General features: G+C 37.2%; 1 pseudogene; it reads right to left on the reverse strand.

The window, feature by feature from the left end:
* Nucleotides 1–4,787: 4,787 nt before the first annotated feature.
* Nucleotides 4,788–5,757, reverse strand: LOC101542220 (60S ribosomal protein L7-like; annotated as a pseudogene).
* Between the last annotated feature and the right edge of the window lie 4,715 nt (nucleotides 5,758–10,472).

Consider the following 10,472-nt stretch of genomic DNA (forward strand, 5'->3'; position numbering starts at 1 on the left):
GGACTGTAAAGCTCTATCCTGTCTCAGGTAGAATCTCAAGCTACGGCAACTTCTTTTTCTTTAACATATTTTAGAGGAAATATGCTCACTTAATTCCTTCTTTCTCAATTAAAGCTCTCTATTTAATTCATTGAGGTACTTCCTAATAATTCTCCAATTTTGATTTTCCCAAATAAAGCAGGCTGCTCTATATTCTAACTGGAAGGTATTAGTTTGTCTCCAACAATATGACACCCTGTATATGAGCAACCCTGTATATGTATGTATATATATATATATATATATATTTAAAAATTTGATTTATTGGGGCTGGAACGATAGTACAGCAGGTAGGGCGTTTGCCTTGCATGTGGCCAACCCGGGTTTGATTCCCAGCATCCCATATGATCCCCTGAGCACCGCCAGGAGTAATTCCTTAATGCAGAGCCAGCAGTAACTCCTGTTAATTGCTGGGTGTGATTAAAAAAAGTGCAAAAAAAGAACCCGGCCATGATCCCAGAGGCACACAAACCAATCTTGGAAACCAGTGACTTTTGGCAGAAATGCATCTAGGCTGAGCATTAAACTACAACACCATGCCACCCAGGGTGGGGAAGGGTGTTTGTCCCTTCTGCCTTTTCCTTCTGGCGACGTGGTGGCTACCAAATTTTCAGAGCCTCTTGTACAGCCAGCTATGAGACTGCAGTGACAGGACTCGGGCCTCATGGGATTGAGGGTGGAACCGACCTCTCTCCCCTCCCAGAAGAGGCCCCAAGTCGCCGCCCACAAATGGCTCCTCTGGCTCTTAAACAGCCATGATTCCAGAAGCACACAAACCAATCTCGGAACCCAGAGGCTTTTGGCAGAAATCTCTCCAGACTTATTACTAAAATATCAGAAATTTAAAATTGCATGGCCATTTTGCAGCCATGTTATATCATATGCTCTTCATAATCAGCAATAGAAAACAAATTATCTAATGATGCCTTTTCGGCAGGTCTGATTGTTGGGGAAACTCTAAATAATAATGGTGGGTCTTTTGTCGAAATATTGAATGTGAACAAAGTGGAGAGAGAGTATAGTGGAAATCAGCTCCCACACAGGCAGGGGGAGGGGTGAGGTGGGGGATATACTGTGGTTCTTAGTGGTGGAGGGTGTGCACTGGTGAAGGGATGGATGTTTGATCATTGCATGACTGAGACTTAAACTGGAAAGCTTTGTAACTGATCTCATGGTCATTCCATTAAAAAATTGATTTACTACTAGTTTACAACATTACAGCATTTAAAGGGCATATATAGATCGTGATTTATGTGTGTAGGATTCATCACACATACCCCCAATTTCACTGTATTACCAGATCCATAAAGTCTCATCTTGTTGATCATTTACCAATCCCACTCTCCTCTCCCTCAGTCCTTCCTCTCTATTTGCTAAATGCTGATTTTACTGAGTCTCAGCACAAATTTTCTGCATCTGTCCAAATTATTCAATGTAGTTATTTTATTCCATGTATAAGCAAACCATCTGGCAATTGTTTTACAGGTCCTTATTTCATTTATATACACACATCGAGATTCAAAGTGCATAATTTCATCATTTAAAAGATAATACTAGTATTCTATTCCCTTGTCACAGCTTCTTTATCTAGTGAGTCATCTAAAAACGGGCATTTTGACTGCACTCATTTGTGGGATATAAAGTAGCAAATATGAGACTAACACCTAAAGGCAGTAGAGATAAGGGCCAGGAGGATCACACCATGGTTTAGAAAATGGCCCCACATGCTGGGGGAAAAGGCAGATGGGATGGAGAAGGAACCACTAAGTAAATGATAATTGGAGGAATCACCAGGGGTGGGGGATATGCGCTGAAAGTAGACCAAGGACCAAACAAAATGGCGTTTTTGTATCTGTATTGTAAACTGTAATGCCCAAAATTAGAGAGAGAGTAAGAAGGATAGTATCTGCCACAGAGGCAAGGAGTGGGATGGGGAGGGGGTGGCGGGTGGGACACTGAGAACAATGGTAATGGAAAATGTTCACTGGTGGAGGGATGGGTGCTTCAGCATTATGTGACTGAAACATAACCATGCAAGTTTGTAACTGTATCTCACAGTGATTTGATAAAACTTAAAAAAATAAATAAAAAAATGGACATTTAGGTGGGTTCTATGCTTAGATTACTGTGAACAATTTTGCTATAAATGTAGGGGTACAAATATCTTTTTGCATTAGTATTTTCATGTAACTTGGATATGGTATTTTCATTTTGATGTTTCAGAAATCTCTCTAGCATTTTTAATGTAGATCCACCAATTTTCATTCATACTAACAGAGCAGTAAGACACCAAATTTCAGACTTCCTTTTGCTCATCAAACAAGGTAATGCATCTTATTCACCATGTACTTAAGTGTCTTTTGACATTTTCAACATATATGACTGAATGGAATTTTAATAAGCAAGTAAATGCTCATAAATTATCACCTATATTATGTTTATCTCTTTTCTGAGGTGAGCAATGCAAATGGGAGAGCAAGAAAGTGTTTTTTCAATTTCTTTTTTAAAGTTTTTTATTAGTGAATTATCGTGGGGTACAAGTTACAGATTTACGTATTTCCGTGCTTGTGTTTCAATCATACAATGATCGAGTACCCATCCCTCCACCAGTGCTCATTCTCTACCACCGCAGCTCCCAGGATCCCTCCCACCAACCCCATTCCATCCTCCCACCCCCACCCCACTCTTCCTCTGTGGCAGGGCATTCCCTTTTGTCCTCTCTCTCCTTTTGGGTGTTGTGGTTTGCAATAGAGATATTGATTGGCCATCATGTTTGATCTATAGTCTACTTTCAGCACACATCTCCCATCCCAAGCAAGTCCTCCAACCACACTTTACTTGGTGTTCCCTTCTGTATCTGAGCTGCCTTTTTCCCCACCATGTGAGGCCGGTTTCCAGGCCGTGCAGCAAACCTTCTGTTACTTAGCTCTACTATTCTTGGGTGTTTGTCTCCCATTCTGTTACTTTATATTCCACAGATGAGTGCAATCTTTTTATGTCTGTCTCTCTCTCTCTTTCTGTCTCATTTCACTTAGCATGATACTTTCCATGTTGATCCACTTATAAGCAAAGTTCTTGACTTCATCTTTTCTAACAGTTGCATAGTATTCCATTGTGTAGATGGACCAAAGTTTCTTTAACCAGTTATCTGTTTTCGAGAACTTGGGATTTTTCCAGGTTCTGGCTATTGTAAACAGTGCTGTGATGAACATACAAGTTCAGATGTTATTTTGACCATACTTTTATTCCTCTCTAGGATATATTACCAGAAGTAGTATAGCTGGATCAAATGTGAGCTCAATTTCTAATTTTTTGAGAAGTGTCTATATTGTTTTCCAAAAGGGTTGAACCAGTTGGCATTCCCACCAGCAGTGTAGGAGTGTCCCTTTCTCCCCACATCCATGCCAACACCAGTTTCTTTTGTTCTTTCAAATCTGTTCCAGTCTCTGTGGTGTGAGGTGGTATCTCATAAACAAGTAAATCATCTAATCATCTATATAATGTTTATCTCTTTTCTGAGGAGAGCAGTATAAAAGGGAGAACAAGAAAGTGTTTTTTTTTAATTTCTTAAGGACTAGTTACATAAGGAGCAAGGTCACTTTAAGCACCTACTCAGTCATTATATATATAGAAATATAGGATTGCTGAGAAGTAGACGTTTTATAATCATCACGTTCCCACTTGTAGAATTAGGGCAAAATATAAATATATTGTATAAGGAGTCATCATGAGCATTATATGATACCTTATCTTAGAACATGGCATTGAAACCAGCTGAAGTGAATGTAATGCGAAAACAAATTAAAAGTTATTCAATCTTGTAGGTAATTTTTAGAGTGCTATATTTCATAGTACTTTCCTCTTTTTTTCAAAGAAAACCTCAATGAATGTGAAGTTTGGAGTTTTGCAAAACTTGAATCTATTCCTGGTGATCAGTGCATTTCACAGATGAAAAGGCTAAGAGGTTAGAGATGAATCCAAAATTTCAGAGAAATATAGTGAGAGGGAAAAATGGAAATAAAGCCCTGGACAGATTATTCTTGGTTTCTGTGAAAAAGAATCTATATAAATTTATTTGACTCAGAATTAAACTTAATTTGAAAACAGGTCACTTTCTAGCTGTTAGTCATTGATATAGTGAAATCTCTTTATTTGAAAAATATAAATTTAAACATTAAAAGGTTGCTTAGCTGTTATAGTTATTTACTTAAAAGTGCTGGTACATGTACAAGAATCATAAAGATATAATATCTATAACTTTTCAGGAAACATGTTTCATTTTTTATCTGGGCTGCTGTGGAAATTTCAGCACATCATTTGCATATTTTTAGCATTTTTTTAAGAAAATAAGAGAAACTTTTACTTAAAAATATCACCAAACTTCCAAAATAATAGTAAGAATTTTGATGAATCCATGAACACTGTGATTCTACTTTCGATTTTAGGGCTTAGGTGTGAGGATGATCGAAGTACTTTTTCAACAAAGTGTAATTTATCATCTCCATAATAAGACATAGGGTAATTAAGGTAGATATATAGTTGGAAATTTACTAGAAGAGACTTTAGAATTACTAATTACTAAATGCCTGTCCGTGTAATAGAGCATTCATTCATTAGATACTGAATCATTGTGCACGTTGACCAGTAAAATGCTTTGAGATTTCACAATATTTGCTTCTTTCTTTTTTTTTCCAATTTGAAAGCAGTCATTTATTAACTGACCAGATTATAAAAATACGGTAGCTACCTTAGTTCATCCGTCTAATCAGCCAGTTGATAGTCTTCTCTGTGGCCAGCATCTCCACCTTCTACAAAATGGTCTTTTTATTCATCCCACCCCTGGGAGAAGATATTTGAAGGGCCAGAGGAAGTTATTTGCCTCTTTGAAGCGTTTTCCAGGAGTATAGATCTCATGAATCAGATCCTCCATTCAGAGGATGCTGTTCACGCTATCAGTTCGTGATATCTGTGAGGGAAATTCGCTTCTTGTGGATTTTGCCATAACCACGCTTGTAGATCAATTCATTCACTGACTTCAAGTTTGGGTATCCCCAAGCAATAAAGGGTTCCACGATCCTCAGCATCTTAATCGAAGCCTTGTTGAGTTTAACAAAGGTATCATTGAAGATTTGGCGAAGGCGGAGAAGCTGTACCACCTTCCGGACCTTGAGGCTCACACCATTGATACATCTGATTCTGATCAGCTTCCTCCTCACCTTCCTAAGCATTTTTTTAATTGAATCACCATGTGGAAAGTTACAAAGCTTTCAGGCTTAAGTCTCAGTTACACAATGCTCGAACACCCATCCCTTGACCAGTGCACATATTCCACCACCAAGAACACCAGTAAACTTCCCTTCCCATGTGTGTAGCCGATAAATTTCACTTTACTTTCTCTTTGCTTTGATTACATTCAATATTTCAACAAAAATATCACTATTATTGTTTGGAGTTCCCCCCCCCCCCCAAAGTTGGACCTGCTGGAAAGGAAGCATTTGATAATTTGTTTTCCAGTGCTGAGAATGAAGAGATATGAGGTCTCATCGAAGCATCTTTTGAGCAAAATTCCTTTCTCTGGTACTTGATCTTCAGCTCTGCAAAATTCTTTCACGTTTTCTTCAGCGTTTCTGGCACACCAGGAAGCTTCTTTTTCTTCTCTCCGGTCGCTGCTGCTGGCTTAACAGGGACCGTCTTTTTCTTCTTTTCTGTGCCCTCCATGATTCCAGTTGGAAAGGAGGGCTGCTTCTTTCATTTTTTTCTGCTACAATATTTCTTGAAGAGAAAGGGTTATGACTTGAGTAATAAAACACAAAGCATCGATGTTTTATTGTCATGAAACTCTAAAATTTAGTTAACAGGACTTACACATGGCGTCAGAAGAATTGAGTCAAGGTCAGATTTGAAACCCCCAGTGTTCATAAATATAAAAATATTTTATTTTTACTCTGCTCATCTCCAAGTCTTTTGATTTTTTTTACCAAATACATAATAGAAATGAGTGACAGAAATGTAAAATCATCATGAGCTGGAGATGATTTGAGAACACCTTAAATACTCTTAGGTGATACAAATGTGGTCAACTTACACAAGCTTTTTCATGTTCAAACAGAGATGCATATACAACAACAAAATTATTAACCATATTTGTATTAGTTCAGCTAGCATTTCAGGCTCATGATGTGCTAGGTGTGGTGCAAAGCATTAAGAACTCCCATATACACCTAAATCACATATTCTTATCTTTTACTGGAATCTAAGAAAGATCTTGTATGAATCCAGTATTATGTTTTGAGAAGACTATGAGCATACACTCATAATTTCATATTCCATAGAAATGTTTTTTGTTTTGTGGGAAGGGGAATTTTAGTCACACTGAACAGTAATTGGGGTCTCTTCCTGGCTTGTTGTTCAAGAGTCATTCCCCACAATGTTTGGAGGACCAAGTGGTATTAGTAGGGATCAAACCCAGAACTCACACCTCCAAAGCATATGTTGCAGTTTTTTGAGCTATCTACCTAGCCACAACAGTACCTGTTGAAAATTAGTAAAATTGCCTTGGAGTTTCCTATGCATCTCCTGGTATTAAGTAGGTATTTCACTTCATTTTAGTTAGTATACTAATTAGAAAATAATTTTGTTAAAAATGTATTGATTGAGAATGATTTGGAAATTCTTTGAAAACAAAGTTTTCTCTTTGTTTTAAAGCCACAAAATAGCTAAAGAAATATGAGCAACAAGTGCAGTTCAAGAAATGTTCAGTTTTTATTTAAAATGGGAATCCAGGGGCTGGAGCAATAGCACAGAGGGTAGGGCGTTTGCCTTGCATGCAGCTGACCCGAGTTCGATTCCCAGCATCCCATATGGGCCCCTGAGCACCGCCAGGAGTATTTCCTGTGTACATAATTCAGGAGTAACTCCTGGGCATCACCGGGTGATGTTTGGTTATGGTAGGTTTTTTTCTTTGGAGAGCCCGTATTTTCTTGTTACCGGGATAAGGATAACTTATTTATGATAGATGTGCATATAGTCACAGAAATCCAGGGTACTTCTATTTACTAAATGTGGAGAAGGAAGATATTTCAGTATTTATTTAGAATAAGCCACAATGATTGAATATTTAAGTTGTAAATAACTTGGGAGAAATAAAAGAAAAGAAGGGAGAAAATGACAGAAGGAAAGAATAGGAAAACAAAGATAGCAGAAGGAGTTTATGAATGAAAACATTTAGGCATTACTCTTTTTTTCAATTTTTTTATGTTAGCTCAAGGAGATATTAGTGTGGATTAAGAGAGGAGTTTCACATCAGAAGATCAGTTTATGTTGATTACTAAATGTGGCCAAGGAAAGTGTGGGTTAATAATTTATAATCTATCATCAGGACAAGCCTTTACTATTTATAAATTATTAATAGCTGTCTGTTTGCCTTCTTTGCCTGCTTCTTTAATCAATTTAACTCTCATATAGTTGTAGAAGAAACTTACAAAGCCAGTTGACCTTTAATCATTTTCCCTCTTTAATTTGAGTAGAAAAAGCTCTTTACTGAGATGCTTTCATTTGTTCAACAAAATTTATTTAATCACCCATACCTTTTGCTGCTCAACATACAGGAGAGTAACCAAATAGAAAAATATCTCTATCCTCTTGAAGGTTATGTACTAGCAGGGAGGACAGATGAAACAAATAAGTGAAATATTTAAATGCCACACAAAGATAAATTTTTTGTGCACATAGGGCACAAAGATTGAATGTCTGTAGCATGCAGGTGATAATATTTCAAACAAGCCTGTCCAAAAGGGCTTTGTGGACAAGATAGCTGAGCAGATACTTGAGAGAAATAAGGTACATGAAGTATCTGAGGTAAGATAATTCTGGGGGAGGGAGTAGCAAGCACGAAGACCCTTCTGTGAAAGTGTGCTGTGTTTCTGAAGATCAGAAAGGAAACCATTCTGGCTAGAGAAAGGTAGTGGGCAGGAGACAGAGTTGGGGAGGTAGCAGGAAACTATGTTGTAGGTCACCTTAAGGACTTTTATCTTTCGTGCAGTGAGATGGAAAGTCATCAGGGGGATTAGGACAAAGGACTGATAGCATCTGACAAGATCTTACTTTTTCATTTAATGATCCTGGGTGCTTCATTCAGCAGAGACAGAAGGGAGACAAGGATTAATGTCAGATGACTAGTGAAGAGGTTTTAGCAAGAGATAATGGTGACTTGGGCCAATATAATAGCTGCAGAGGTAATGAAAAAATATGTATCACATATGACTTGGAGGTTTTTGCCATAAGGAAATGGAAAATGTGTTTGCTGTTTGCTGAGATATGTAAGGTCAGAAGGAGCAATTTTCTGGCATGCTGGGGGAGGGTAAAAAAATTGATTGTGCCATGTTAGGTTAAGATGTCAAAATTTTATTCGTTATCTCTAAGATTACCTTAAAACTACAGACATATATATATATATCTGTATATGTATACACACTGTATATGTGTATACACATGGTGTGCACACTATCTGTATATGTATACACACAAACATATATATGAAGCTTATTTAATTGGATGAGACACTTGTATCAAAAAACATTTCCTAGAAACATCTATAAGAGCCTATTAGGAGGATGGAACCCTCTCTTCATGGAAGTGTTGATTTCAGGGTGCATACATATCAAAATTTTAATAAATTATACATTTCCTATGAGGGCCGCTTATTGTATGTGATATATACTCTCAATAAAGCTATTAAATTGGGGCTGAAGATATAATACAGCAGAAAGTCATTTGCTTTGCATGTGGCTAATATGTGTTCAAACCCCAGCACTATTTATAGGCCCCTGAGCTCACTAAGCATGATCCCCAAGTAGAGAGCCAGGAGTCAGCCCTCAGCACCTTTGGGTGTGGTCCCCAAACTACAACAGCAAAATACCTATTTAAATATGTGGTTCTGAGAAGGTTTGCTGAGGGTTCTTCTCTTGTTTTCTTTTTTATTGCTTTACAACACAATATAGGTTTCAGTTTCTCATCAAGATAACTGTGTGTAATCATACCATACACATCTTAAATATTAACCATCTGCCTTAAGAAATATGGGATAATTCATTCTACATAATATATTAAATATTCAGTCTGAAAAATATTTGGACAAAATTTCTAATGTTTTTAGTCATTGTACATGAAACTTTAAAATATATTTTTAATGTTAGCAGCAAACATACTTTTAAAATGTTTTAATTATTCAATGCATTTAAACTTTATTAGTTTTATGGTTTTGTTACTGTATTTGCTTCTGCCATCTTAATTTCATAAATGTTCTCAGGAATTTCCATAAATATTTGTAAAGAAATAGAATTCCCCTTATGCCAAAGTAGCCATCATTTTTTAGACTCTTTCTGAGAACTTTAGTGTTTACTCACAGCTCACATTCATATATTGCACAGTCAGGATGTACCTGAGATTCCACTAAATACTTTATGTGCACTGGGTCATTTAAATCACAGAATAACCCTTTCTCACTCAGGCTTCTTTCTTGCAGAAAACAAAAACCAAACTACTTCATTCAAACATTAAAAATAAAAGCAATTTACGCATGTTCCCTTGCTTAGCGATTCCACAGATATGTTGGAGATTAAAGCTGTGATGTTGCACAAAAGAACAATGTCTAAAATTCTAGCATATATTTGGTCTAGTGGGAACTTGACCATGGCTTCCAATGCAACAAACAACATACTCTGCCCTGCTGACTCTCCTATGTTTGCTTCTGTACCACATCTGCTTTCTAAGAACACCCGTTTGTCCCAAATCATTCTTGAATATAGGCAACAGGTCAAAAGATCTTGACAGAAATATACTAACAGGCTTCTAACACAGCCTGTGGGAAATTGTCACCCTAACAAAAAAATAAACCCAAGATTGGGATATTCCCCTGGGTAAAAAGTTTTGGACTTAGAACAGAATGAGTGGCAAGAGGTTGCAAATGCCTGCTCAAAAAAAGAAGAAAAAAGAGCATAGAATCAAACACTTTAGGATATTTTAGATGTAGAAGGCAACATGTGCAAAAATAGAATAGGAAATTGTCATGACAGCAGATTGACTATGTGAAATACTACGTGAAATTGTTTAGGTACCTACTGAACGTTGATGTGTTTACTGAGCATCCTTAACGTCTCTGTCAACTTCAATAGAACTTCATATGTTGGGAGCAATATGCTGCTGAATAAATGGTCTGTAAGAACAACTGAGGAACAGCTCAGGCTGCCGCAAGGCTTGGAGAGTCCTTGTGTGGGTGGATTTGTTTATATCATTCTCTGTGACCAGCTCCTCAGGCCAGGGCTATAGGGTCAGTTTTGCAATATTCATGGCACAGCCTACCTCTTAGGCAAATCAATAAGAAATAATTATCTCTTAGATATTAAAATCTTCAGATGAGTACAGCACAAAAGACA

This window comes from Sorex araneus, chromosome X (assembly GCF_027595985.1).
Source record: "Sorex araneus isolate mSorAra2 chromosome X, mSorAra2.pri, whole genome shotgun sequence".
In the NCBI taxonomy this organism is placed as follows: Eukaryota; Metazoa; Chordata; class Mammalia; order Eulipotyphla; family Soricidae; genus Sorex; species Sorex araneus.